General features: G+C 42.3%; 19 non-coding genes across 19 annotated transcripts; 13 read left to right on the top strand and 6 right to left on the bottom strand.

Annotated features, from left to right (window-relative positions):
• The first annotated feature begins 374 nt into the window (after nucleotides 1-374).
• On the top strand, nucleotides 375-565 carry LOC115058457 (U2 spliceosomal RNA). Its single transcript, XR_003842087.1, has one exon. It is a non-coding gene; the product is annotated as a U2 spliceosomal RNA (small nuclear RNA).
• A 1,602-nt stretch (nucleotides 566-2,167) lies between these two features.
• Nucleotides 2,168-2,241, bottom strand: trnan-guu (transfer RNA asparagine (anticodon GUU)). Its single transcript has one exon. It is a non-coding gene; the product is annotated as a tRNA-Asn (tRNA).
• A 2,820-nt stretch (nucleotides 2,242-5,061) lies between these two features.
• Nucleotides 5,062-5,133, top strand: trnaw-cca (transfer RNA tryptophan (anticodon CCA)). The gene has a single exon. It is a non-coding gene; the product is annotated as a tRNA-Trp (tRNA).
• Nucleotides 5,134-5,556: 423 nt separating this feature from the next.
• Nucleotides 5,557-5,628, top strand: trnae-cuc (transfer RNA glutamic acid (anticodon CUC)). Its single transcript has one exon. It is a non-coding gene; the product is annotated as a tRNA-Glu (tRNA).
• Nucleotides 5,629-6,935: 1,307 nt separating this feature from the next.
• Nucleotides 6,936-7,046, top strand: trnal-caa (transfer RNA leucine (anticodon CAA)). The gene is made up of 2 exons: nucleotides 6,936-6,973; nucleotides 7,001-7,046. It is a non-coding gene; the product is annotated as a tRNA-Leu (tRNA).
• Nucleotides 7,047-7,115: 69 nt separating this feature from the next.
• trnar-ccu (transfer RNA arginine (anticodon CCU)) lies at nucleotides 7,116-7,188 on the top strand. Its single transcript has one exon. It is a non-coding gene; the product is annotated as a tRNA-Arg (tRNA).
• A 691-nt stretch (nucleotides 7,189-7,879) lies between these two features.
• On the bottom strand, nucleotides 7,880-7,952 carry trnak-uuu (transfer RNA lysine (anticodon UUU)). Its single transcript has one exon. It is a non-coding gene; the product is annotated as a tRNA-Lys (tRNA).
• A 3,179-nt stretch (nucleotides 7,953-11,131) lies between these two features.
• trnae-uuc (transfer RNA glutamic acid (anticodon UUC)) lies at nucleotides 11,132-11,203 on the bottom strand. The gene has a single exon. It is a non-coding gene; the product is annotated as a tRNA-Glu (tRNA).
• A 400-nt stretch (nucleotides 11,204-11,603) lies between these two features.
• Nucleotides 11,604-11,675, bottom strand: trnae-cuc (transfer RNA glutamic acid (anticodon CUC)). The gene has a single exon. It is a non-coding gene; the product is annotated as a tRNA-Glu (tRNA).
• Nucleotides 11,676-11,837: 162 nt separating this feature from the next.
• On the top strand, nucleotides 11,838-11,919 carry trnal-aag (transfer RNA leucine (anticodon AAG)). Its single transcript has one exon. It is a non-coding gene; the product is annotated as a tRNA-Leu (tRNA).
• Nucleotides 11,920-13,051: 1,132 nt separating this feature from the next.
• trnaf-gaa (transfer RNA phenylalanine (anticodon GAA)) lies at nucleotides 13,052-13,122 on the top strand. Its single transcript has one exon. It is a non-coding gene; the product is annotated as a tRNA-Phe (tRNA).
• A 289-nt stretch (nucleotides 13,123-13,411) lies between these two features.
• trnak-cuu (transfer RNA lysine (anticodon CUU)) lies at nucleotides 13,412-13,484 on the top strand. Its single transcript has one exon. It is a non-coding gene; the product is annotated as a tRNA-Lys (tRNA).
• A 1,136-nt stretch (nucleotides 13,485-14,620) lies between these two features.
• On the top strand, nucleotides 14,621-14,694 carry trnat-agu (transfer RNA threonine (anticodon AGU)). The gene has a single exon. It is a non-coding gene; the product is annotated as a tRNA-Thr (tRNA).
• A 1,136-nt stretch (nucleotides 14,695-15,830) lies between these two features.
• Nucleotides 15,831-15,912, top strand: trnas-aga (transfer RNA serine (anticodon AGA)). Its single transcript has one exon. It is a non-coding gene; the product is annotated as a tRNA-Ser (tRNA).
• A 969-nt stretch (nucleotides 15,913-16,881) lies between these two features.
• On the top strand, nucleotides 16,882-16,953 carry trnai-uau (transfer RNA isoleucine (anticodon UAU)). Its single transcript has one exon. It is a non-coding gene; the product is annotated as a tRNA-Ile (tRNA).
• A 1,111-nt stretch (nucleotides 16,954-18,064) lies between these two features.
• On the bottom strand, nucleotides 18,065-18,136 carry trnag-ucc (transfer RNA glycine (anticodon UCC)). The gene has a single exon. It is a non-coding gene; the product is annotated as a tRNA-Gly (tRNA).
• A 1,301-nt stretch (nucleotides 18,137-19,437) lies between these two features.
• trnat-ugu (transfer RNA threonine (anticodon UGU)) lies at nucleotides 19,438-19,511 on the top strand. The gene has a single exon. It is a non-coding gene; the product is annotated as a tRNA-Thr (tRNA).
• A 2,505-nt stretch (nucleotides 19,512-22,016) lies between these two features.
• LOC115057951 (U2 spliceosomal RNA) lies at nucleotides 22,017-22,208 on the bottom strand. Its single transcript, XR_003841990.1, has one exon. It is a non-coding gene; the product is annotated as a U2 spliceosomal RNA (small nuclear RNA).
• Nucleotides 22,209-23,655: 1,447 nt separating this feature from the next.
• Nucleotides 23,656-23,737, top strand: trnas-uga (transfer RNA serine (anticodon UGA)). Its single transcript has one exon. It is a non-coding gene; the product is annotated as a tRNA-Ser (tRNA).
• The last annotated feature ends 2,623 nt before the right edge of the window (nucleotides 23,738-26,360 follow it).

The raw sequence follows: 26,360 nt of genomic DNA, 5'->3' as shown, positions 1-26,360 counted from the left end.
AAAAAAGCCGAGTCCAGTCGAGGAGAGCCGAATCTTCAGAGAATCCGTGCAGACAGGGGGGTTATTTTGATGGACACACCATGAGGCCAATCACATGAGAGGACAAACTGATGTTTTCACAATAATATTCAGCTGGTAAATTGACATAGATATGAAGTTTTACAGGTGACCAAGAAGAGACGTTTTCTTTGCTCTACAACGTAACTTTGTGAAAATAACATGTCTGTGGTTGTTCTCTGATCCCTCCTTCGTTTCTTCATGTCTTCTGTTTGTGTCTCTCTCTCGGAGTGATGTTGTTACTGAAGCCGACTCTGACCCCTCACTGAGCGGGTCGGTGCGGAGAAACACTCCGTTACCTCCGACAGCTGAGCGGTATCGCTTCTCGGCCTTTTGGCTAAGATCAAGTGTAGTATCTGTTCTTATCAGTTTAATATCTGATACGTCCCCTACCCGGGGACCATATATTAAATAGATTTTTGGAACAGGGAGATGGAATAGGGGCTTGCTCCGTCCACTCCACGCATCGACCTGGTATTGCAGTATCTCCAGGAACGGTGCACTCCCTCTGTGTGTTCAATACAAGTCCTGTTCAGCTCAACATCACCTTAAACACATGATGTTGTCTTCGTGTGTGTAACGCTGAGTGTACAGAGTGTTCATGTTCAGTTTATGGTTTTAGAATCAGCGATGCATTCATGTAGAAGCATCAGTTTAATGTTGCAGCTGATTTCATCAGGTTATATTCTGCTGACCAGACTGAATCAATAAAGTTTTGTTTCAACACGTCATCGTTTAAATGTTGGTTGTATTTTGCATTTGTCAGCTGAATCCACAGAGTGACTGAAATGATGAAGTAAATCCAGGAAAGGAAAAACATTTGGCTCTGAATCTCAATGTAGATTTGAACAAAGAGCTCCAGCTGAAGAAAACAATGCTGTCTGTTTCCAGATGATGAAGAACTCAGTTCTCAGTTGATGCTCAGTTATCTCCATCTAGTGGACAGATGGTAGAAGTTGATTCCTGAAAAGAGGAAGTGACTTTTCCTCAGATCAAACTGTTGAAGGAGAACGAGCAGCTTCTTCCTCACTGACTCACTCAACCTCTGTCTCCTGGGTTTGGATTTAGGTCTGGGTCTGGGTCTGGGTCTAAGACCAGGTGGGCCTGCTCAGAGTCTGTGTGTTGGATGTGAGCTGCTGAAATCTCTGAACACCATGACACAGATAATATCAGTCTGATGTGTCATCTGTAATCCAGATGTTGTCAGCAACAAACAGATGTTCCTGACAGAAGCTGCGCTGATTCACTTCAAGCAGCACATGAGCCTCTTTCTCAGGAGCACACACAGAAAAAATAAGATTTTCTATTCCAACAATATACGTGATGTCCTCGTGTATGAATGAATGTTTCACTGATGCAGATTTTTACAGAACAACATCAACAACTAATAACTCCACAACGAGACTGTGTGACGTCACTGGAGATCAAAGGCAGGTCCTGTCTTTCATTAGATTAGATAGATATGTGTGTGTTTATGGGCGGTGTAGCTCAGTGGTAGAGCATTAGACTCTGAGTGTCTCCTGCCAAACTGCAACTTTGAACAAGGGTCAGTGTTTAAGTCCCACCTACCCCAACAAAATGCTGAAGAAATACACCCATTTTCAAATGTTCAAATGAAAAGTCTCCATCTGATGTTCTTTTCATTTAGACTCCATGCAGGCTGTTAATGATTACTTTGTTTGTGTGTGGCTGTTTTGAATGTATGATCTTTGTTGTCCATAAAGAAAGGCTTTAACAAAGATCAGAATGAAAAGGAACATTTCCTCCAGTTTGTCACGCCCCACCTGTCATGTCTCTATTCCCCACCAGTGGGGTGGAGCCCACACTTTAAGAACGGCGGCCCTATAAGCATCCAACATCATCACTGAGTCAGGAGCAGCACAGTGACAACTGTACACATTACTGGAGAAAGTGATAAATGACATTCTCCATCTATTTGAGTCAGTGAGGAAACATGTGAAGAGAAGAAGCTGCTCGTTCTCCTTCAACAGTTTGATCTGAGGAAAAGTCACTTCCTCTTTTCAGGAATCAACTTCTACCATCTGTCCACTAGATGGAGATACCTGAGCATCAACGTGTGAACTACAATACCAGTGAATTAAATAAAGATCGTCCCTGGGTGGGCTCGAACCACCATCCTTTCGGTTAACAGCCGAACGTGCTGACCGATTGCGCCACAGAGACATGTGGACCAGGTGAAGGTTCATTCTGATGGAATGAACTGCTTCTACACAAGCTGCACGAATGTGACACAGAGCTCATGTTTAAAGTATTTTTCTTCAGTACTCTTATTGTGTATGGAGCTCTGACTGTTGACATAAGTGCAGGTGACCTAAATTCAGCAGCATCATCAATGTCCTCATCTCATCCAAAAGGCTTCATCAGACAGATCGGTGTTGAATGAGCTCAGAAACCATCATGTAGGACTCTGAATCTACCTGAACCTGTTTGACTGCAGATGTGCATTTTCATTTGGACTCCAGGAAGAGTAGCTGCTGCCTCAGTGACAGCTAACGGGGATCCTAACAAGCTGTTGATAAACAAACAAAGAAAGGCATACTTGTGGATTCACAAGATTATATCAGGATCTGACCTTTTCCTGTTCCATCAGTAACCATCAAAGTGATGGCAGTAACTTTGGGTCTAAAAAAAACTGCCCAAAAAAATCGCTGATCTATGAAATAATGAAACCATGAGTTTCTGCCTCTTAAAGGAAGTTTTTTCTTGCCACTGGCACCACCTGCTTGCTCGTCGGGGGATCTGTTGAGTCTCTAAATAATTTTAGAGTTTTGTCTATACCTGCTCTTTATGTACAGATGATTGATGTAACTTTGTTGTGATTTGGCGCTATACAAATAAATCTGATTTGATGTGTGGAGTGGCAGTGGAGGGTTAGGGTTCGTGGGTTATGCAGAGGATCTGGTGATGGAAGTGTAATGTGTATACTGCAGCTGAGGTTGATGGTAAAGTGGTTTGTTTTAATGTAGGACTCTGCATCTACCTGAACCTGTTTGACTGCAGATGTGCATTTTCATTTGGACCCCAGGAAGAGTAGCTGCTGCCTCAGTGACAGCTAACAGGGATCCTAACAAGGATCCATTCTTTATTCCATTCAGAAAGTAAAAATAATATATTTTATGACATCATTACACACAGTGACATATTTCAAGTGTTTATTTCTATTAATATTGATCATTGTGACCTCCAGCTGATGAAAACCCAAAAGTAGTTTATTTCAACATTTGACTTTACCTACAAGGAACTGCTGGGACTTAAACACAGTCTGCTTTAACCAGCAAACATACACAACCTTTATCTGCATTGGTTGTGAAATCATTCAGCCTGTTTGAACCCAGGACCTCTCACCCCCTAAGCGAGAATCAGACCCCTAGACCAACGATCCACGTGGAGATTGCAACATTTTCAATCAGTCGATGGATTGAAACCATCTCTGCTAACAGCTTTTTAGCAACAGCTAACCATCAAAGGAGATGCTGATGGGTTAAAATTTCAGATATGTTCATCTGTGTCCTCACAGTGATCATGGCTGATCAATGTTTCAACTGCGTGCTGGGCCCATAACCCAGAGGTCGATGGATCAAAGCCATCCTCTGCTATTTATACACACTGCTACATGTACATACTGGATGTCCCATCATGAGACATGAGTTTTTCAGCAGCACTGATTAACAGGAAGACATGGAGAATTTTGTCTGTCATATCTATAATATTGATCGTTGTAACCTACAGCTGATGAAAACCCAAAAGTAGTTTGTTTCTACAACATCTGACCTGAGCAGCTCTTTGACCAACTAAGCCACAGCACCACTCTGATGTACAGGGATGTATCTTGGATCTGAAAATACCCTCAACATACGTGGCTGACCATCATGACTCTTACCAAAGCTTCTTTAGCATAAAATAAATTGTCACATTAATGTCCTGAATGTGCTGTGTGTAAAAAATGAGGTTCATCAAAACAAAGTCCGAACCAGAGCTCAGGCTGTTGGTACACAAACAAAGAAAGGCATACTTGTGGATTCACAAGATTATATCAGGATCTGACCTTTTCCTGTTCCATCAGTAACCATCAAAGGAGATGCTGATTCTGTGATGTCACAAAGGTTCTAATGACATCACAGAGATCAAAGACTCCTCCCACTTTTTCTCATGACCTCCACCATAGAGTGCTGCCTGCTGCAATAATGCTGCCTTTAATAGAAGTTTAGGAACATTTCATGAAAGCATACATTTTGATGATGATTGGAAATGTCTGTTTATTGTTTATCACTTGTTAGGATCCCTGTTAGCTGTCACTGAGGAAGCAGCTACTCTTCTACTACAAGGACTATGATGAGGCAGAGGTCGAGCCCGTTGTGTTATGTCTCCAAAATTAGTGGCCATCATGACTCTTACCAAAGTTTGTCTCCTGTGGAAAGCAGTCAATCATCAATACTAAACACAACACCAACCACTAAATTATGTCAGATAAAAGCTGCAATACAGGAAATGATGGTTCTCGTCAGTTTGTTTCAGTGATGAGCAGGAACTCCACTGAGAGTGAAGCTCTGCTGGGGTTTGAATGCAGGATGTTCTGTTTATAAGACAGACACTTTAAGCAGCTCAGCATCAGTGCTGCCAGTTTCTCTGCAGTCTGTGTCTGTATCATAGAGGAAGGAAACACAAATGGGAGAAAAACACTCAGTCACACTCATGGAGTCTAAATGAAAGGGACACCAGAAGGAGAAGGGGAGAAAAATCAAACCAGCAGCTAAAGTGTGAAAATAATGATTAACTGCAGCTGAACAACAACCAAAGTTTCACACAGAGAGGCTGCGGCCTGGTGTGGACCATAATTACTCCGATACCATACTATAATTACTCTGCTGCTTTTTTCTGAAAGTCCTATCTCAGTATCCTTCTGGATGTGCTTTTGTGATGTGTCAGAGCTCTTTCTTCCATTCTATCCTCAAAACCTTTGGACACAGTTTCGCAACTCTGTGCGACTCTGTGGGGCAATGGTAGCGCATCTGACTCCAGATCAGAAGGTTGCGTGTTCAACTCACGTCAGGGTCACATCATCTGTTTGCACTTTTGGTAAACCCTCAGATACTCACATGAGTTGAAATGGAGGAGACTTGAGCTTCAGCAAGTTCTGCAATTTAAAAATGAATAAGTCTAAACTTATCAACTCCCTTCCTTCTCCTGCACTGTTGTTATGTTCTAATATGTCTCTGACTCCACCTTAAGCATTACTGTCTGACTGTCTTATAAATGTGCTATGCAACATGACAACAGGCTGAACTTGAAACTTGAACCCGGGACCTCTCGCACCCTAAGTGAGAATCATACCCCTAGATCAACGAGCCTTTGACAGCAGGATATTTATGGCATTTAAAATGTAGTCAGACGTTTTCTGAGGGGGAGAACTTTTCAGTCAGCAAAAAAAATCTCACACAGAGCATTGATCATACACTACAACATTTAGTGTCCACACACTCCCTGATGGTCTAGTGGCTAGGATTCGGCGCTCTCACCGCCGCGGCCCCGGTTCGATTCCCGGTCAGGGAAAGTGTTTTTACTGAGGAAATACAGGTGCTATTCTTCATATTTGATCAACGACCAACGAGCCATGAGCTGCAAGAGTCTGTCTAATGTAGCTTAGTTAAATGTAACAAACTTAAGTTTCCAAGGAGGACTCTGCTAATCATGTGTATTCAATGTTGTTTAAGAACAGTTTAACGTGCAAACAGAAAACAAACAATTGTAGAGTTCTTACCTGAGCTCCGGTGATGCAACACTCCATTTATAACAGTTTTACATTTAATAAAACACTTCAAGATTGTACTCGCTCAGCCACACTACCACATCATTCTGCCAGCTTCACTGCATGACAATGACACACATATGACATAATGGGCAACGTGAAGACAAACGTTGCGTGTCACTTCCTTGAAGGTTTGATCCATCACCTGATGATGTCACAATACTCATAGAAAGAAGCTCTTCCATTCATTGACACATTCATTGAATGGGACAGCAGGGCTGTGCTTGCTGTCCCATTCTATATTCATGGGCAGGATTTTGAGGCACAGCCGTGGTGAGGAGGGGTTCCAGGTCAGTATCCGGAGGACTTCGCGGATGATGTGCTCTTTTTAGTAAGCTACGATAGCTGGGAATCAAACCCTGGCTTATTGCTTTGAAGGACAGCTACGCTTACCACCAGGGCTTGCATTAACCGAGAATTCTCTGTCATTGATGGATTTTTATTTATTTTTTTAAGATTTGAAGCAGAAAGTAAACAAATCATCATTCAAGATCACAGGTTGGTAACATCACCTGTGAGCAGAGTGGAGCAGTGGAAGAGTGCTGGGCCCAAAACCCAGAGGTGGATGATGGAAACCATCCACTGCTAGCACACAGTGGAAATGACTTCTCATTGTTGCTTCCATGGCCTGGAAGTGGAACTAAAGGTGTGAGGCTCCAACTCACCACCTTCAAATTATGAGATTAGCACTCTGCCTGCTGCACCAACGAGGCCTGGAACCCAGAGTAAATCAAAGATGGCACTAACAGTCTGTCTTTTGTGGCCGTTTCGTGTGCTTGTAGCAACCTGGCTAGTTGGTAGAGCATGAGAGTCTAAATCTCAGGGTTGTGGGTTTGAGCCCCACGTTAGGTGATTAAATAGCTTTATAGACCCAAAGTTTCCCAGCAGAACTCTGCCTCTGCCAGCTGGCCTTCTTCCACAGTGGATCCTGGTGCCATGTGTTCACCAGGCAGGTGATGCCCCCTGACTGGATCTGCAGCTCAGCTGCCTCATACACAGCTAGCATTAACATTTCTGTTTCCTCATCAGAGACTGTCAGCAGGACCCACGTGTCAGGGTGGCCGAGTGGTCTAAGGCGCCAGACTCAAGGTTAGCTCCTTCCTGCACTAAAGGGCATTCTGGTCTCTGAATGGAGACGTGGGTTCGAATCCCACTCCTGACAAAGACAGCAGTTACCAAAATTTGTGATCCAAAGTGGATGAAAAATCTGTGAATTAGACTTTTTCTGACAGCCCCAGTGGCCTAATGGATAAGGCACTGGCCTCCTAAGCCAGGGATTGTGGGTTCGTGTCCCATCTGGGGTGGTTCACAGCAGAGTCGTGTAACGTGGTGTAGCAAATCAAAGCAATCCTCTGCTAGCAACCTTTTAGCAACAGCTAGCTGTTCGGCTAGCAAATGCCATGTGTTCACCGGGCAGGTGATGCATCCTGACTGGTGCATCCAGCTAGCAAATATGGTTGCCACGCTGAAGGGGAAATATCTTCAGTCTTGAAGAAGTACCTCAGGAACTCCACTGCCACTCCACCAATCAAATCAGATTTATTTGTATAGCGCTAAATTACATCAATCATCTTTACATAAAGAGCAGGTCTAGACAACTTTAAAATTATTTAGACACTCAACAGATCCCTCGGTGAGCAAGCACTTGGTGCCAGTGGCAAGGAAAAACTTCCTTTAAGAGGCAGAAACCTCAGGCAGAAGCAGGCTCAGGGGGGGCGGCCATCTGCCCCAACCGGTTGGTTTGAAAGAGGGAGAGAGAGAGCTGACACTGTCCTACCAAAGCTGGCATTAACTTTTCTGTTTCCTCACCAGAGACTGGCAGCTGGACACACGTGTCAGGATGGCTCAGTGGTCTGAGGTGCCAGACTCAAGATCTTTCCTGCACAAATGGGCCTTGAACATGAAAGACTCATGGTTTCATTATTTCATAGATCAGTGTCACCTATCACTGCTGTGGAGTCTATAATGTGAACCACTAAAGGGAAGAAGCTGCATCACCTGAACAGGGACTTGAACCCTGGACCCTCAGATTAAAAGCCTGATGCTCTACCAACTGAGCTACTCAGGTTTCTGATGGCTGTATAATTCAGATGAAATTCAATTAATTATTTCAGCTTGACTCATTGAACAAACAGCCCTGTCCCATCCAGGGGTTGATCCTGCAGGTCATCTCTCTCTCTCTCTCTGTTTCCTGAAGGCCTCTCTGCCATTTACTAATTAAAATACATTCATAAAAAAACCAACATGTTTCTTTCATATGATGATGAAATCTAAAGGCTCTCTGATCATCACATTGAGAAGTTCATCTGGTTTGTGATATTTCTTCATATGATAGTGAGGTAAAATGTGTTCAGTGGGATGTGTGTGTATCCAGCAGGACTGACAGCTTCATGTGGGATTCTCACAGAGATGATTCAAACCTGATCACAGTGATCAGTATGGATATACAGTATGTTTGCTGTCAGTGGAGGAAACTCTCAGACAGGACTAATAGTCATGTTTGGGATGTTCCTGGATTTGAGTTGAATGAGTGTAAATTCTCTCTGATTTGAACACACGTTCACACATCCACCTCTATTCAGACATGGAGTTTACATATTGTTTGGAATTCTAATGTGAATGTCACAGACAGCATTTTTTGTCAACACTTGTTCTTATTATTAATGTTAAGACCCAAAAAGCAGCATATTTGATTGATTGTTGTACCAACCTGAAGATGATCAGTGTTTATAGCTCATAACCTGATCACAGATCAATAATCAGCCATTGGAAGACGCTCTGAAACTTTCTTCTGCAGTCAGAACTCATCCACCTTCAGACTGGACATCTTCTGACTGTAGAACTGGAGCTTTTTATACATCTCACTGCAGCACAATGAAGTCCTCTGTGAGTATTGTGTGTCCCACAGTGTACATGACATCTGAGCAGCAATACTTCCACCTGCTGGATATTTATTGTTACTACAGCTGTAAAATAAATCTATCAGAACATGAACTCAGTCTGTAGAATCCAGAAGATTAATGACACACTTTGTCCTGCTGTTATGGAATCAAATCCTACTTTAGGTTTTCTATATATTAAACTAATGGACACTGTTGGGGATTTTTTTTTCTTTGAATTAACAGAAAAAATGTCACAACAAAGAACAATTTATATCATTCTGAAATATAACTGTTAAACAGGCTCTGTTAAGAAACGTTAACTAAGCATTAGGAGACTGAAGCTTAAACATTAATGAACAGAACATACTGACTCATAAATGGCACACTGCAATTTACAATGTGAGTGCAATTTTACGAAGAAGCAATCGTGCGCGTTGCATAATGTAATAATGCATAATGTTGCATATATATGTATATATATATATATATATATACTATGTATGTACTAGGCTTCCCACGTTTGGTTTCAGCCTAGTACAGACGCTGCAGGTCGTTCCCCTCTCTGCCTCTTTTCCTGCTGAGCTCTCTAATGATCTGTGATTTCAAACAATCTGTGATATCACTCTCATCTCTGAATCTCTCAGAGCTTCTATAGTCTCATCATGTAAACCACCAACCTGTCTATCAGACTGAGTACCAATGAGCCCCTTCAAAGACATTTTATACTGAATTGAGCCCTTCATTCTGGATCGGATTCATTTGACTTTATCTTTGGGATTTGTACTCCAGACTCCAAACACCACAGTCATCAAACCCCAGCTTCATGTCTTGGATAACCCCTCCACCTGCTCTCATAATAAAAATCGAAATAACTTTATGCAGAGTTTGGTCTAGACCTGCTGCTTTAAAGTGTTTTAATGTAACTTCATTAAGATGTTTTGATTAAAAAAAAAAAAAAAAAAGCGGGGGGGGGGGGTCAAAACATTCAGAGATCTTTGCTTTTAAGTCCCTCAATGGCTGTTGTTTTGCACGCGTTTCACTCCGAGTTGATCAAACTAACTCAGAACCGTTCTGTCTTTACATGACATTATTTTGGAAATTCTTCAAAGCAGCTTCAAAGGAGGAGTTTCATTCTGTGAGTATTGTGACATCATCAGGTGACATCATCAGGTGATGTATCAAAGGCAGCAGCTCTTCAGACTCACACATCACTTCAAACCTATGAGGAAGCGACACACAACTGTGAGGAGCCCAACTGTTGACCGACACAGATGCAGTGAATTGAAGAAAGTAACACTGTCTGATGAAACCTTTTGGATGAGATGAGGCCGTTGATAATGCTGCCTGTCCTGCTGAATTTAGGTCACCTGCAATTTTGGCAACAGTCAGAGCTACAGACACAATAACTGATTGTAAAACTAAAGAAAAATACTTTAAACATGAGCTCTGTGTCACATTCATGCAGCTTTTATACAAACAGACACCTGAAACACTTCCTGTGTGGAGAAACTGTCAGGATTTGGATGAAAGAAACACTGTTTGGTTCTGAGCTGATCATTAATAACCAATCGATGAATATCATGCCATGTTGCAATCATAAATGCCTCACTGTGATGATTCTACACAACAGAAACTGCATGCACTCATTCATTTGAAGCGAACGTGAGAGTGTGACGTATCCATCTGTGTCGCGTGGGGCATCAATGAAAGGCAGGAAATGCCTTTGATCTCCAGTGACGTCACACAGTCTCGTTGTGGAGTTATTAGTTGTTGATTCTGCAAAAATGGTCCAGTGCAGTGAAATGGTCCATAGAATTCTAATATCTAACTAAACATGTTAACCAGACAGTGTTCAAGGATTTGAGGTTGAAACCACTAAATTCTCATTCTTAACTAAAGCTGTGTCTGTTATATCTATAACATTTAACACTGAGACTCTGCATCTACCTGAACCTGTTTGACTGCAGATGTGCATTTTCATTTGCATTTCATTTTCATTTCAACAAACACAAAATTAAAATGCATTTAAAATGTTCTGAGGGGGAGAACTTTTCAGTCATCAAAAATCTCACACACTACATCTGCTTTTTAGTGTCCAGGACACAGAGGAAGAGGATGTCTCCACATGCACACTTGTTCTTCGTGTTTTCACTTACTGTTAAAGTAAAAAAATCAAATTTTAATTCATCCAAGTGTAATTAGTTGTTATGTAATACATATTATATACATAAAACAACTTTGTCCCCAAACACACCTAACAGCAGTAGAGGTGAAAGAAAAGACATTTCTGTCAGAAGTGGGATTCGAACCCAAAGAGGATGTAGATCAGTGGTAGATGTTCATTGGTCCGTTGTTGTAAAGCAAATTCCCATACCTGGAGTCGAACCCGGGCCGCCTGGGTGAAAACCAGGAATCCTGACCGCTAGACCATATGGGATTCGAAGACACTGGATTTAGGCGCCAGTCTCTTCAGCGGCGTGGGTTCGAATCCCACCACTGCCAGTTTGCCCCAGCTGTGCGGTACGCTCGCCCACTGAGCTACATCCCCTGCATGGTGTGGTAGCTTTAGCAGCTTGACGGGACTCCATTGATGATGGCTTTTATCGAGGTTGTGCATGTGCGCAACTCAAGGTGAACATACTCAGAGTTGATTGAACCAACTAAGATCAGCTGTTCTGGAACCAGATACTTAGAGTTTCTCATCTCAGAGTAAGTCAACTCAGAGTTCAGGGATAGACTCAAAGTTTGTTGAAACTCCTACCTGAAATACCCCCCAGGTGCATGATGACATATTTATGTTCTGGGGTCAATCACCTGTATTTTTCAGTAAAAACATTTTCCCTGACCGGGAATCGAACCCGGGCCGCGGCGGTGAGAGCGCCGAATCCTAGCCACTAGACCACCAGGGAGTGTGGGGGTGCCAAATGTTGTAGTGTATGATCAATGCTTTGTGTGAGCTTTTTTTTTGATGACTGAAATGTTCTCCCCCTCAGAACATTTTAAATTCCACAAATCTCCTGCTGTACAAGGCTCGTTGGTCAGTGTGTAGTGGGTTCGAGCTTTGTTCACCGGGTAGTGTGGCCGAGCGGTCCAAGGTGTTGGATTAAGGCTCCAGTCTCTTCGGAGGCGTGGGTTCGAATCCCACAACTACCAGTTTGCTTCTTGTCAATGAAAACTAATCAGCTAATTCGGGCATTTTTTGGCTCCCTGTGAACAAAAGTTATAGAAGCCAGTGAAAGGCGATACCAACACCAGGTGGGCTGAAATGAGAAACATCACAGTCAACCAGAGTTCGTGCTTGCGTATGAAAACATGTAGGTTTGGCAGGGGGCACCCAGATTTGAACTGAATGAAATAATTTATATCTGTGAAAAAAGTCACATTTGTAAAAGATGCCACGCAGTAATTGCATATGATTGGATACTTCAAGGACTTAAAATGGTGTAATGGTTAGCACTGTGTACTTTGAATCCACTGATCTGAGTTCAGCTCTCAGTGGAACCTCTGCCATCTGATTTAGTGTGAGAGGGATTGAGAACAACCTTCACCTATATAACATGTGAATAACATGCACCCACCACCCAAAACAGAGAGGAGGCTTCATCAGATGGTTTTTCTTTTCCCCTTCTGCAGCAGCTCAGAGCCTCTGTGGTTAGGTAAAGATCCAAAGAGGAATAAATGGTCAAATTACCGTCTGTGTGGAGAAACTGTCAGAGTTTGGATGAAAGATACACTGTTTGGTTCTGAGCTGATCATCAATAATCAATGAATGGAAGAGCTTCTTTCTATGAGTATTGTGACATCATCAGGTGACGAATCAAACCTTTAAGGAAATGACACACAACGTTTGTCTTCACGTTGCCCATAATGTCATATGTGTGTCATTGTCATGCAGTGAAGCTGGCAGAATGATGTGGTAGTGTGGCTGAGCGAGTACAATCTTGAAGTGTCTTGAAGTCTTGAAGCTCAGGTAAGAACTCTACAATTGTTTGTTTTCTGTTTGCACTTTAAACTGTTCTTAAACAACATTGAATACACATGATTAGCAGAGTTCTCCTTGGAAACTTAAGTTTGTTACATCTAACTCAGCTACGTTAGACAAGTCAGACTCCTTGTCCATTAGGCCACGTGGTCACTGGGCCATGGTGATGTCTCATTGTCAGAATCAGTCAGTTCTTTCTCTTGGCATGATAACACTGTGAGAGCTGTGCATTTGAAGCCTTCACTGTGGGACTTTGGAGAAGTAGATGGTGAACAGAACATCCTGCATTAGTGGGCTCATCCAGCCGAAATAGCTCAGTTGGGAGAGCGTTAGACTGAAGATCTAAAGGTCCCTGGTTCAATCCCGGGTTTCCAAAAGGCTGTCAAACACATCTTTCTTCCATTTTCTCCTCCAAACATTTGTACACAGTTTTGAGATTTCCCATAATGTCATGTGTGTGTCATTTTTGCAGTGAAGTATTTAATTAAATGTAAAACTGTTATAAACGGAGTGTTGCATCAGTGGCCACCATCACTTCAAGTAACCCAAATGGGAAAGATCCTTATTGACAGCATTGTTGCGCTTTGCTACATCTGAGCTAAAGATACAAATAAAATAATCTAAACCGGCTTTTATTTTGAAATGATTTTTGTATTGCTAGCAGCCCGGTTAGCTCAGTCAGTAGAGCATGAGACTCTTAATCTCAGGGTCGTGGGTTCGAGCCCCACGTTGGGCGATAAGCAGTTTTTTTTTTTTTTTAAGACCCAAAGTTACACTTCCAATATTCTGCCTCGTCTTTCAACCACAACCACATGAAATATTGTGAGGTTGAATGCTGCACGCTGACTGGTTGTGTGTCCAAATGGCTTCAAAGACATCTTTCTGCCATTCACTCCTCCAAACCTTTGGACACAGCTTTGAGCTGTCTCACAGGTGTAACCTACAGCTGTGAAAACCCCAAAGTAGTTTGTTTCTACAACATCTGACCTGAGCAACAAGGAAGTGCTGGGATTTATTGAATTCATTGAATTTGAATTACTTCCATGTGACAAGTGGAGATATGCTACGCTCTACTCTCTAGAATTCTCGCCTCCCATGCGAGAGGCCCGGGTTCAATTCCCGGCCAATGCAATGGTCACTGCTCTCCATGAAAAGCAGCAGTCAGCACTGCCTGGATACAACAGTGGTCAGGACTGTACTGTATGTTTATACTGAAACACTGACAGCTCTCCTCCTTCTCACTCTTTTACTTACTCTGGGTTCCAGGCCTCGTTGGTGCAGTAGGCAGTGTGCCAGTCTCATAATCTGAAGAACGTCAGCATGTCGTGTTCATGGAACAGACCCTGGCTTCAGGTTTGTAGACAGATTAAATTTGTTCTCCAAAGAACAGAAAAATGATGAGACACGTCAGGAGTTTTTCAGCAGCACTGATTAACAGGAAAACATGGAGAATGTCATTTATCGCGTTCCTCAGTAATGTGTACTGTTCTGCTCCTGACTCAGTGATGCTGTTCAATGGTTATATGTATTATGTATTTAATGTCCTGTTGTCAGTTTATCGTCTGTTCCATCATCTCTACCAGCACTTGACTGGATCCGTCTTGATCACTGAGCTACATCAGAACAGGAAAAGGTCAGATCCTGATATAATCTTGTGAATCCACAAGTATGCCTTTCTTTGTTTGTGTACCAACAGCCTGAGCTCTGGTTCTGACTTTGTTTTGATGAACCTCATTATTTACACACAGCACATTCAGGACATTAATGTGACAGTTTATTATATGCTAAAGAAACTCTGGCAAGAGTCACAATTGTCAGCCACGTACGTTGAGGGTATTTTAAGATCCAAAATACATCCTATCTTATCTGCGTGGTGCTGTGGCTTAGTTGGTCAAAGCGCCTGTCTAGTAAACAGGAGATCCTGGGTTCAAATCCCAGCAGTGCCTCATTGATCAAGTTTAAGGTTGTTAAACTAAATTAACTGCACAGTCTTCATGTCTCTCTTTGGAGCATCCTAAAGTTTTGTGGAAGAGGTGAAACCAAACCAGATACTATCCAGCAAAAACAGCTGAGTACAGAGCTGTGGATTTGAGCTGGTAACAGGCTGAATGATTTCAATGCAGATAAAGGTTGTGTATGTTGGCTGGTTAAAGCAGCCTGTGTTTAAATCCCAGCAGTTCCTTGTTGCTAAAGTCAGATGTTGTAGAAACAAACTACTTTTGGGTTTTCATCAGCTGTAGATTACAACATGATAAGCACATGATAAGCACTTCCTGTGCAAAAGGCCACTCAAGGCAGAGCAGTCTAGACCTGCTCTATATGTACTTGATGTAACTTCATGATAATGTTTTGACGTGAGTTTAAAAAAAGAGGCCGAAGCATTAGGAGTTTGCCTTTAAGTGGACTTCAATGGCTGCACTGTACACTTGTGTTCACTTTGGTAATTTGGTAGGATGACTACACAGGATAAATTGCGCCAAGCTGAGTGGAGAGTTGAGAGATCAGGGTGTTGCGCAAGATAAGTACTTGCTGTGCTTCATAATCAACACTGAAGATGACGGGGATTGAACGCAGGGCCTCATACAGGCAAAGCATGCACCCTACCACTGAGCTACATCCCCTGCATGGTGCACAATGCCAGCTGGAAACTAATCACTAAACTGTTACAAAGGCAATGATCTATCTGCAGTCTTTGCTCTGATCATTATAACTTTGTGTTATTGTTGTATCTGATAAGTTAAGCTGCACTTCTAATGACCACCAGGGGGCAGTTCCACTGGTTGCGACTGTGTTACTTGAAGTATCCTGACAAGACACTTGTCACAGTGAAGACACCAGCTGAAGCTGTAACATAATCTTCGATCAGTGTCAACAGTGTGGCCTTTGTGTCCTTTTAATTAAATTTAGTGACTGTTCCTGGAGTTAATGGAGACTTTTGTGGAGGAACTGACAGGAAAGCGCACATCACTCTGCAGCTATCAACAGCAGATGCTGCAGTGAGCCCCGTCCCAAAGCCCTCACCTATTCAGTCCTATTCAGTGAGGAGCACAACTCTTGAGTCACAGGAGCGTTGCTGTGTGTGGTTGTTGTGGCCGAGTGGTTAAGGCGATGGACTAGAAATCCATTGGGGTTTCCCCGCGCTGGTTAGAATCCTGCTAACAACGTTTACTTCCTCTTATGGACCAAGTTTCCCATTTGGGGAGAGACACAGCTGAGTGCTGTTGTTAGGACTCATCTAAGAGGATCAGAGCACTCACTGGTGCTCAGTTATCATTATCAAGGCCGGTGATAGGGACACACCTTTAGTTCCACTTCCAGGTCATGGAAGCAATAATGAGAAGTCATTTCTACTGTGTGCTGTGCTGAAATAGCTCATTTGGGAGAGCGTTAGATTGAAGGTTTAAAGATCCCTGTTTCAATCCTGGGTTTCAGCCCTCACAATATTTCATTGTGTGGTTGAAAGAGGAGGGAGAATATTGGAAATGTAGGTTAAAAAAAAAAACAAAAAAACAAAAAACAGAGCTTGAACCTCACTCAGGTACCACCTCAGATGGCGAAACCCAGGATTGAACCAGGGACCTTTAGATCTTCAGTCTAACGCTCTCTTAGCTCAAAAAAATCCCAACACAGCGTGCCAGCATTCAACTTCCCAGCAGTGCCTCTTTATTGAAGTTTAAGGTTGTTGAGATAACCTCATGTAACTTCTTCTGCAGGAGTTTAGTCAGTAGTTTGGTTGAGTGAGTAAGCAGGATAATATAGAGCAGTAATTTCAGCAATTTCCAACACCGTGGAGATGATGATGGAACTATACGTGGCCGCATCGAGGCAGCGTCTTTCCCTGGTGGTCTAGTGGCTAGGATTCGGCGCTCTCACCGCCACGGCCGGGGTTCGATTCCCGGTTAGGGAAAGTGTTTTTACTGAAAAATACAGGTGATTGAAAAATTGAATTATTTTGAACTCTCTTGAAATAGCTTTCAAACCTGTTGATGTTGTTAAAGCAGCCTTTTCTGTAATTACTGAAGTGTGCTTCGACAAACACAAAATCTTTCCCAGATGATCACATCCACTTTGACAGAAAGTGGATGTGGTGGTTAAAAATGACACTAATCTCCAGAGGAAATCTGAACACCTTGAGCAGAGTGGCGCAGCGGATGCGTGCTGGGCCTATAACCCAGAGGTCGATGGATCAAAACCATCCTCTGCTATTTATGCATACTGCTACATATACATACTGGATGTCCCACTTTTTCAGCAGCACTGATTAACAGGAAGACATGGAGAATTTTGTCTGTCATATCTATAATATTGATCGTTGTAACCTACAGCTGATGAAAACCCAAAAGTAGTTTGTTTCTACAACATCTGACCTGAGCAACAAGGCTCTTTGACCAACTAAGCCACAGCACCACTCTGATGTACAGGGATGTATTTTGGATCTGAAAATACCCCCAACATACGTGGCTGACCATCGTGACTCTTACCAAAGTTTCTTTAGCATAAAATAAACTGTAACATTAATGTCCTGAATGTGCTGTGTGTAAATAATGAGGTTCATCAAAACAAAGTCAGAACCAGAGCTCAGGCTGTTGGTACACAAACAAAGAAAGGCATACTTGTGGATTCACAAGATTATATCAGGATCTGACCTTTTCCTGTTCCATCAGTAACCATCAAAGGAGATGCTGATTCTGTGATGTCACAAAGGTTCTAATGACATCACAGAGATCAAAGACTCCTCCCACTTTTTCTCATGACCTCCACCATAGAGTGCTGCCTGCTGCAATAATTCTGCCTTTAATAGAAGTTTAGGAACATTTCATGAAAGAATACATTTTGATGACAGTTGGAAATGTCTGTTTATTGTTTATCACTCGTTAGGATCCCTGTTAGCTGTCACTGAGGCAGCAGCTACTCTTCTGCTACAAGGACTATGATGAGGCAGTGGCCATTGATAATTCTGCCTGTCCTGCTGAATTTAGGTCACCTGCACGTTTGGCAACAGTCAGAGCTCCAGACACAATAACAGTACACTGACACTGAATGTTCATTTACATTATGAGACATGACCTTTAGCTGGAAAATGTCTCATGAAAGACACATGTGAAGTCACGCAAATTTTGAGCCTCTGTGCGATCTAATCAGGAAATCTTTGCATACTCACGTTGATGGGCTAATTTTTCAGCAAATTTTTTTAGCTTTTGTGGTTGCCTGAACACTCTGGCTTCATGTTGCTTCCCTTTGGATGGATGCAGACAAAGTTCCATGACTGTGAATAATGTAGAGAAAAGACTGACCTTCCTCTGGCAAAAGTTAAACTGCAATGGCCGGGAATCGAACCCGGGTCAACTGCTTGGAAGGCAGCTATGCTCACCACTATACCACCATTGCATGTGAAGGTGCAAATCACAGTCCTTTTTAATGAAACTGGTTATGGGAACTCACATGGCTGGATAATGACCGAACATTATCCACACTTTAAATGAATCAAAGAAAACTCATCATCCCTCAACAGAGGCCTCAGATATGTCTTTCCTTCTTTCATCCTCTGGTGGAGGCCACTAGAGGTGAAAAAAATTCCAAATGCCAATTCCAAAAGAGACAATATTTCTTCCTTGCTAAGCGTCACACCATGGAACCACAAGGATGCAGCTGAGGGTCTGCTGATGGTGTCCTGAGGTGACAGCAGTTTGTAGTCTGTCATATAATACAGACTGGAGTATAACAGTTACCTGTTTTGTCTCAGCAAGAATTTGGTTCAGGTGTCATCAGAGGAAATGACATGATGAACAGCAAACAATGTTTGTTGCAAGGATCATGTAGATCTGCATACTGTCGGGTATCATCACTATCACAGGTTGGTAACATCACGAGTGGGTAGGCTATTGCCTTAGTATGTATTTGTATCAATAAGTGACCGACACAGATGTGTTTTCAGAGACAGACTGCAGAGAAACTGGTACGTTGGCATGATCACAGTGATCATGGCTGCTGATTGATGTGTCTGCTGGTGGGTGTGTTGATCAGTATGTGGGGAGTGTTCATTAGCCAATCAATGACCAGTGTCGGCTGGAACATGTCACACGCTGTTATGACTCTTACCAAGTTTGTCTTCTGTGAAAAGCTGTCGGTCACCAAATTTCCATCCATTCCATTCCATTCATCAAAATATATTCTTTAATTAAATGTTCCTAAACTTCTATTAAAGGCAGCATTATTGCAGCAGGCAGCACTCTATGGTGGAGGTCATGAGAAAAAGTGGGAGGAGTCTTTGATCTCTGTGATGTCATTAGAACCTTTGTGACATCACAGAATCAGCATCTCCTTTGATGGTTACTGATGGAACAGGAAAAGGTCAGATCCTGATATAATCTTGTGAATCCACAAGTATGCCTTTCTTTGTTTGTGTACCAACAGCCTGAGCTCTGGAACATTTAATTAAAGAATACATTTTGATGACGGTTGGAAATGTCTGTTTATAGTTTATCACTTGTTAGGATCCCTGTTAGCTGTCACTGAGGCAGCAGCTACTCTTCCTGGGGTCCAAATGAAAATGCACATCTGCAGTCAAACAGGTTCAGGTAGATGCAGAGTCCTACATTAAAACAAACCTCTTTACCATCAACCTCAACTGCAGTATACACATTACACTTCCATTACCAGATCCTCTGTATATAGATGTACATCAGAGTGGTGCTGTGGCTTAGCTGGTCAAAGCACCTGTGTTGTAAACAGGAGATCCTGGGTTCAAATCCCAGCAGGGCCTCGTTCATAATGTAAGATGTAGTAGATAGACACTTACACATGGGAAGTGCATGTTCTACCACTCAGCTACATCCCCTGCATGGTCTGGCAGCATTAGCTAACCAGATAGCTTCTGAGCTCCTGCAACACCGATCTGTCTGATGAAGCCTTTTGGATGAGATGAGGACATTGATGATGCTGCTGAATTTAGGTCACCTGCACTTATGTCAACAGTCAGAGCTCCATACACAATAAGAGTACTGAAGAAAAATACTTTAAACATGAGCTCTGTGTCACATTCATGCAGCTTGTGTAGAAACAGTTCATTCCATCAGAATGAACCTTCACCTGTTAAGGTAACAGTTTGGTAACAGTTGAGGAGGAAACTATCCAGGCTGGAAAATGAGAAGTCATTTCTACTGTGTGCTGTGCTGAAATAGCTCATTTGGGGGAGTGAACAAAAGGACCCACAACAGCTGCTGAAAACCAGGATTGAAACAGGGACCTTTAAATCTTTAATGTAACGCTCTCCCAAACAGGCAGGATCTCTGTGAGACACAAAAGGAGCCACATTTAGGATAATTATAGCTGCAACAGCAGGCTGTAACAGGAACTGCTCATCATGTCTCTGTGGCGCAATCGGTCAGCGCGTTTGGCTGTTAACTGAAAGGATGGTGGTTCGAGCCCACCCAGGGGCGATCTTTGTTTAATTCACTGGTATTATAGTTCACACATGGAAGACCAGAGGATTTTTAAGTTGATGCTCAGTTATCTCCATCTAGTGGACAGATGGTAGAAGTTGATTCCTGAAAAGAGGAAGTGACTTTTCCTCAGATCAAACTGTTGAAGGAGAACGAGCAGCTTCTTCTCTTCACATGTTTCCTCACTGACTCAAATAGATGGAGAATGTCATTTATCACTTTCTCCAGTAATGTGTACAGTTGTCACTGTGCTGCTCCTGACTCAGTGATGCTGTTGGATGCTTATAGGGCCGCCGTTCTTAAAGTGTGGGCTCCACCCCACTGGTGGGGAATAGAGACATGACAGGTGGGGCGTGACAAACTGGAGGAAATGTTCCTTTTCATTCTGATCTTTATTAAAGCCTTTCTTTATGGACAACAAAGATCATCCATTCAAAACAGCCACACACAAACAAAGTAATCATTAACAGCCTGCATGGAGTCTAAATGAAAAGAACATCAGATGGAGACTTTTCATTTGAACATTTTAAGATGGGCATGTTTCTTCAGCATTTTGTTGGGGCAGGTGGGACTTAAACACTCTACCACTGAGCTACACCCTCCATAAGCACACACTTCACTGCAGATCAACAGATCTGGGCAGCTACAGGGAGAGTTCACTTCTGTCACTCTGGTTAATGAGACATTAGAGAAACATGCACGTGCTCTCCCCGTCTGGGAATCGAACTCCGGTCTTCTGCGTAACAAGAGGCGATACTGTCCACTATACTAACGATGACCCCACACGTCCCTGAGACATGCGTCACCATCAAGGAGCTTTAACTGCTTACATTCTGACTTCATTTTCCAACCAGTGGTGGTCATTCGATAGACTGCAGGTGGAAGTCTCAGTTCTTTTAAACCAGCACATCCACTTTCATAGAAAGTTTATGGTCCATAACTTATCAGATACAACAATAACACAAAGTTACAATGATCAGTCCAGTCATACATTTCTGTCTGTGTCTCTCTGCGCATGCGTTCAACCATTTGAAGCGAACGTGAGATAGTGTGACTTATGCATCTGTGTCATGTTGGAGATCAATGAAAGACAGGAAATGCCTTTGATCTCCAGTGACGTCACACAGTCTCGTTGTGAAGTTATTAGTTGTTGATGTTGTTCTGTAAAAAATCTGCATCAGTGAAACATTCATTCATACACGAGGACATCACGTATATTGTTGGATAGAAAATCTCATTTTTTTTCTGTGTGTGCTCCTGTAGAAAGAGCTTCTGTCAAATCCAACCCAGGAGACAGAAGTTGAGTGAGTCAGTGAGGAAGAAGCTGCTCGTTCTCCTTCAACAGTTTGATCTGAGGAAAGTCACTTCCTCTTTTCAGGAATCAACTTCTACCATCTGTCCACTAGATGGAGATAACTGAGCATCAACTGAGAACTGAGTTCTTCATCATCTGGAAACAGACAGCATTGTTTTTCTTCAGCTGGAGCTCTTTGTTCAAATCTACATTGAGATTCAGAGCCAAATGTTTTTCCTTTCCTGGATTTACTTCATCATTTCAGTCACTCTGGATTCAGCTGACAAATGCAAAATACAACCAACATTTGAAAGATGACGTGTTGAAACAAAACTTTATTGATTCAGTCTGGTCAGCAGAATATAACCTGATGAAATCAGCGCAACATTAAACTGATGTTTCTACATGAATGCATCACTGATTCTAAAACCATAAACTGAACATGAATCAGCACTCAGCGTTACACACATGAAGACAACATAATGTGTTTAAGGTGATGTTGAGCTGAACAGGACTTGTATTGAACACACAGAGGGAGTGCACCGTTCCTGGAGATACTGCAATACCAGGTCGATGCGTGGAGGGGACGGAGCAAGCCCCTATTCCATCTCCCTGCTTCCAAAAATCTATTTAATATATGGTCCCCGGGTAGGGGACGTATCAGATATTAAACTGATAAGAACAGATACTACACTTGATCTTAGCCAAAAGGCCGAGAAGCGATACCGCTCAGCTGTCGGAGGTAACGGAGTGTTTCTCCGCACCGACCCGCTCAGTGAGGGGTCAGAGTCGGCTTCAGTAACAACATCACTCGAGAGAGAGACACAAACAGAAGACATGAAGAAACGAAGGAGGGATCAGAGAACAACCACAGACATGTATTTTCACAAAGTTACGTTGTAGAGCAAAGAAAACGTCTCTTCTTGGTCACCTGTAAAACTTCATATCTATGTCAATTTACCAGCTGAATATATTGTGAAAACATCAGTTTGTCCTCTCGTGTGATTGGCCTCATGGTGTGTCCATCAAAATAACCCCCCTGTCTGCACGGATTCTCTGAAGATTCGGCTCTCCTCGACTGGACTCGGCTTTTTTTCGACCAAAAGTGAGAATAATAAAAATTAGTTACTTTGTAATCCACAGAATAAAACCCAAATGACTGAACACCCACATATTTAAAATAGCATTCAAAGTCATTTTAACCAGCATTACTGCCATCATTTCATCTTAACATAAAGTCCGTTATGTCCGCTTAATGCTAACATACAATGGAAAACGCTATAGACCGGCTAACGGGATTAGCATCAGTACCGCGATAATTTTAAAGCGTCAGTGAATTTATTCCAACTCAAACATGGCAGTAATACAGACATGTACAACAACACTTACAGACATGTATTCTCCAGCGCTTACAGAACAATAAAACAGCAGGAATTTAGTTTCTACCTGTCTGTTTCTGTCTGCTACTCGACATCATTAAAAACCTGCTGTCACACTACTGACCCCTTCAGATGAAGGAAAAAACTGTAGTCTACATATTAATACATTTGCCTGCAATGGTGTTATTGTGGTCAGCATAGCTTCCTTCCAAGCAGTTGACCTGGGTCGATTTCTGGCCATCGCAGTTTCCTGTTATCCTTCCTGAAATCTGAAGCATTATCCCCCAAAAAAACCCCGACCTTAACACTAGAGGAAGGTTAATCTTTTTTCTGTGATCTGACGAGTCCTTCTTTAAACTCGCAGGACTAGTGTGTTTCATTTAACTAGACATAAAAAACTATAAATCAAATATAATCAAATCAACTATAAATCCAACTAAACAGAAGTTGAAAACCTGCTCCCTGCTCTTCCTCCAACATACTCTGCTCCACTTCTTCTGGGCCTTCCTCTCCATATTTGGCTTTCTGCCAGCATAACCTGCAACCAAAAGTATGAAATGATTAAAGTGTGAATAGATACATTACTGACACCTGCTTACAATCAAGCACAATGTTTGTTCCTAAATGGCCTTTTGTAACAATCATTACTCAGACAGCAGGAAGTGTACTTCATAGAAGTAGCCACATGAACATTTTTCTTCCATGGGAAGTGAAGGCAGCAAGAGCCTGTCATTTGAGGAGGAAACTCTCCAGGCTGGAAAATGCTGAGTCATGGTAGCGTTGCTGCGCATGGTTGTTGTGGCCGAGTGGTTAAGGCGATGGACTTGAAATCCATTGGGGTTTCCCCGCGCAGGTTCAAATCCTGCCAACAACGGTTGGATGGATCACAGCATGTTCTGGTTTCATTCAAATTGGTTACTGGCTGCTTCTGGTTATGTTTGATGAACAACTTCCAGCACAAAAATCATGCTACACGTCAGAGAAATGACACTTCCTGTCTGTTTTCTGAGTGCGCTCAGACAACTTCATTCTCAAATCACATCCTTAGCTCCAACCTACATGGAGCTGAGGATGTGTGTGACGTCACTGGAGATCAAAGGCATTACCTGTCTTAATCGCTCTCCCACGCGTGACACTCGTGTCAGATGGAATGAGCGCATGCGCACAAAGACGCACATGACTCGTTTCGCGAACGAATGATAAATGGCAAATAATAATGACAAATAATAAATGAAAAAAACCCAAAGATCCAACTCAGTTTGAAAATATTTTTAATCTTTAATTAAATGTAATCATTTAAAAATGTTGAACTATTCACATTTAAACCACATAGACAAGTATGAAGGATGATACAACAGGATGTAAATGAAAATCCTAACAGTTTTAGTTCGTCTTTGGTTCAGATTGGCATGAAGAAAAACCAAGTGGCTCAGCTTTGATTGCTTTCTTGGTTCCTTTTTAGGACAAATAAGGAGAAGGAAAGAGTCGAAGTGAATGAGAATATTCTCTCGTGATCACAGCTGAGGCTCCCTCCCCCGAAAACCTGATTGGTCCTTCCATGTCCCCTCAGTTGTCATTGGCTGTCAGTGGTGTCAGTCATTTGGAGTGACAGCGCGTTGTGTAAAGTTGTTTAGTGGCTACAACTCGACATTTTGTGAGAAAAATGGAAAACAAATAAAACTTAGAAGTGAACTGAAAAGAGGAGCAGTACCGAAAACAGTTCAGGAAGTTGTGCTGCTAACTAAAATGCTGTAAATTCACCAGTCTGAGTTTTTGAAACAAACTTCCGTCTTCCCTGCAGCACCTGAGCAAATATTCACCGGAGTTCAGGTAAGAACTCTGATGAGAACTTTAACGCTGAATTTCTGTAAAGTTGTCTTTTCTCTGTTTGCATGTGAAACTGTTCTTAAACAACATTTAATCGACATGTTGAGCAGAGTCCTCCTTGTTGAAGGTCGTTACGTCGTTATGCTAACATAGCTAAGTTAGCTAATTTGGTTAGCATGCTAACTTTGTTAATTTAGCTAGCATTGCTAACGTATCTTAATTAGCTAATTAGGCTTCGTTAGCATGGAAAAACATTTCTCGCTGTTGCAGTTACTGCCTCAGTTTGAACTCGAATTAAGGACTTGTTCTTTCAGAGGAAACAGAGCAGCTCAGTGTAGGTCAGTAGGCTGAAGTCCTGTTAGTCAGAGCATACCTGGACCGACAGGTGAAAACACAGAGAAGGAGAAATTGACTTGGTGTTTGATTATTTCTCCTCAAAGACAGTTAATGATGTGTAAACTTTGTCCTCCAAACTTTTGGACACCAGGGAAGGATAAGGACCCTGATGAAGACATCACTGAATCTGATGACAGCAGAAGGTCCCTCTCTGTGATGAAGTGATGATGAGGGTTGTTTCTTTTTGGGTGATGTTGTGGGGAGGAGGTTTGTCCACATCTGGTTATGGATGGCTGGCTCCTGTGTTCAGGGGGAGGACGTGGAGATGCTTCTGTCCGTCTTTAGCCCGATAAAGGAGCAGGGTTGCAATTGTGACAAACAAGAAATAAAGAATAGACAGGACAGTTCATTTGTAGTTCAAAACATATTCAGGGTGTTTTTTCAGACAATGGTAAACAACTTCTTTTCTTAGAGACTCAGTGCTGCTCTCCATGAAAAGCAGCAGTCAGCACTGTCTGGATACAACAGTGGTCAGGGCTGTATGATGTGTGTTTATATTGAATGTGGTGGAGAGGTAATATTATAATCCCAGTAATTTACTCATTGACAGAGCCTGTGATTAATTTCCCAGCATTTCTGCAGCTTTTGTGAGCTGCAAATCTGTTGCTTTTTGTCCATTTTATTGATTTATAGTCTTTATGTTTTCTTAATTTTATAGTTGTGAAATACAGTTTTGTGTCTTTTCCATGGGGTCGGTTGGTCAGATGCAGCAAACCCAGCCCCTTTTATGTGAACGTGCACAGATCTAGATGTAAAAACCAGGTTTGATTATCAAATTGATAACCAGCTTTGTGAGACAGCATATCAGGATTGTGGATGTGTGTGCAAGTGAAGCTGGATCACTAAAACAGATCCCAGGCATGTTAATCCAGCTTTGTGATACAGGCCTCTGGTTCCTCAGTGTCTCTTAGCTCTTTGAAGGAGGCACCATCTTTTGAAGAGACTAGTTGTAGTTGGTCTAGTTGCAGGGTGATCTGCTGATGTGCTGATGCTGAAGAAGTTATGTGTCTCACCAGAGAACTCTAGATATAAACTGTCCCCTTACACACTGTAGACAAACACACTTTAAAATATACCATCCTCATAAATGCTCTCATACTTTATGCCACTATGCCTTTTCTAATCTGATCATTGTAGATAAACATAACTGTGTATCCGACCATGTGTAATAATGTTTTCTAATTGTATTAAAAGATAAAGGATCATATTGTACATCACATCATATAAATCAAAGGTCATTGGAGCCTTGTGATCTACCTGATGTGGATTATTAC

Source organism: Echeneis naucrates, chromosome 2 (genome assembly GCF_900963305.1).
Source record: "Echeneis naucrates chromosome 2, fEcheNa1.1, whole genome shotgun sequence".
NCBI classification, from domain to species: Eukaryota; Metazoa; Chordata; class Actinopteri; order Carangiformes; family Echeneidae; genus Echeneis; species Echeneis naucrates.
Note: the sequence above shows the minus strand (reverse complement) of the source record. Positions and strands in the feature narration are given on the sequence as shown.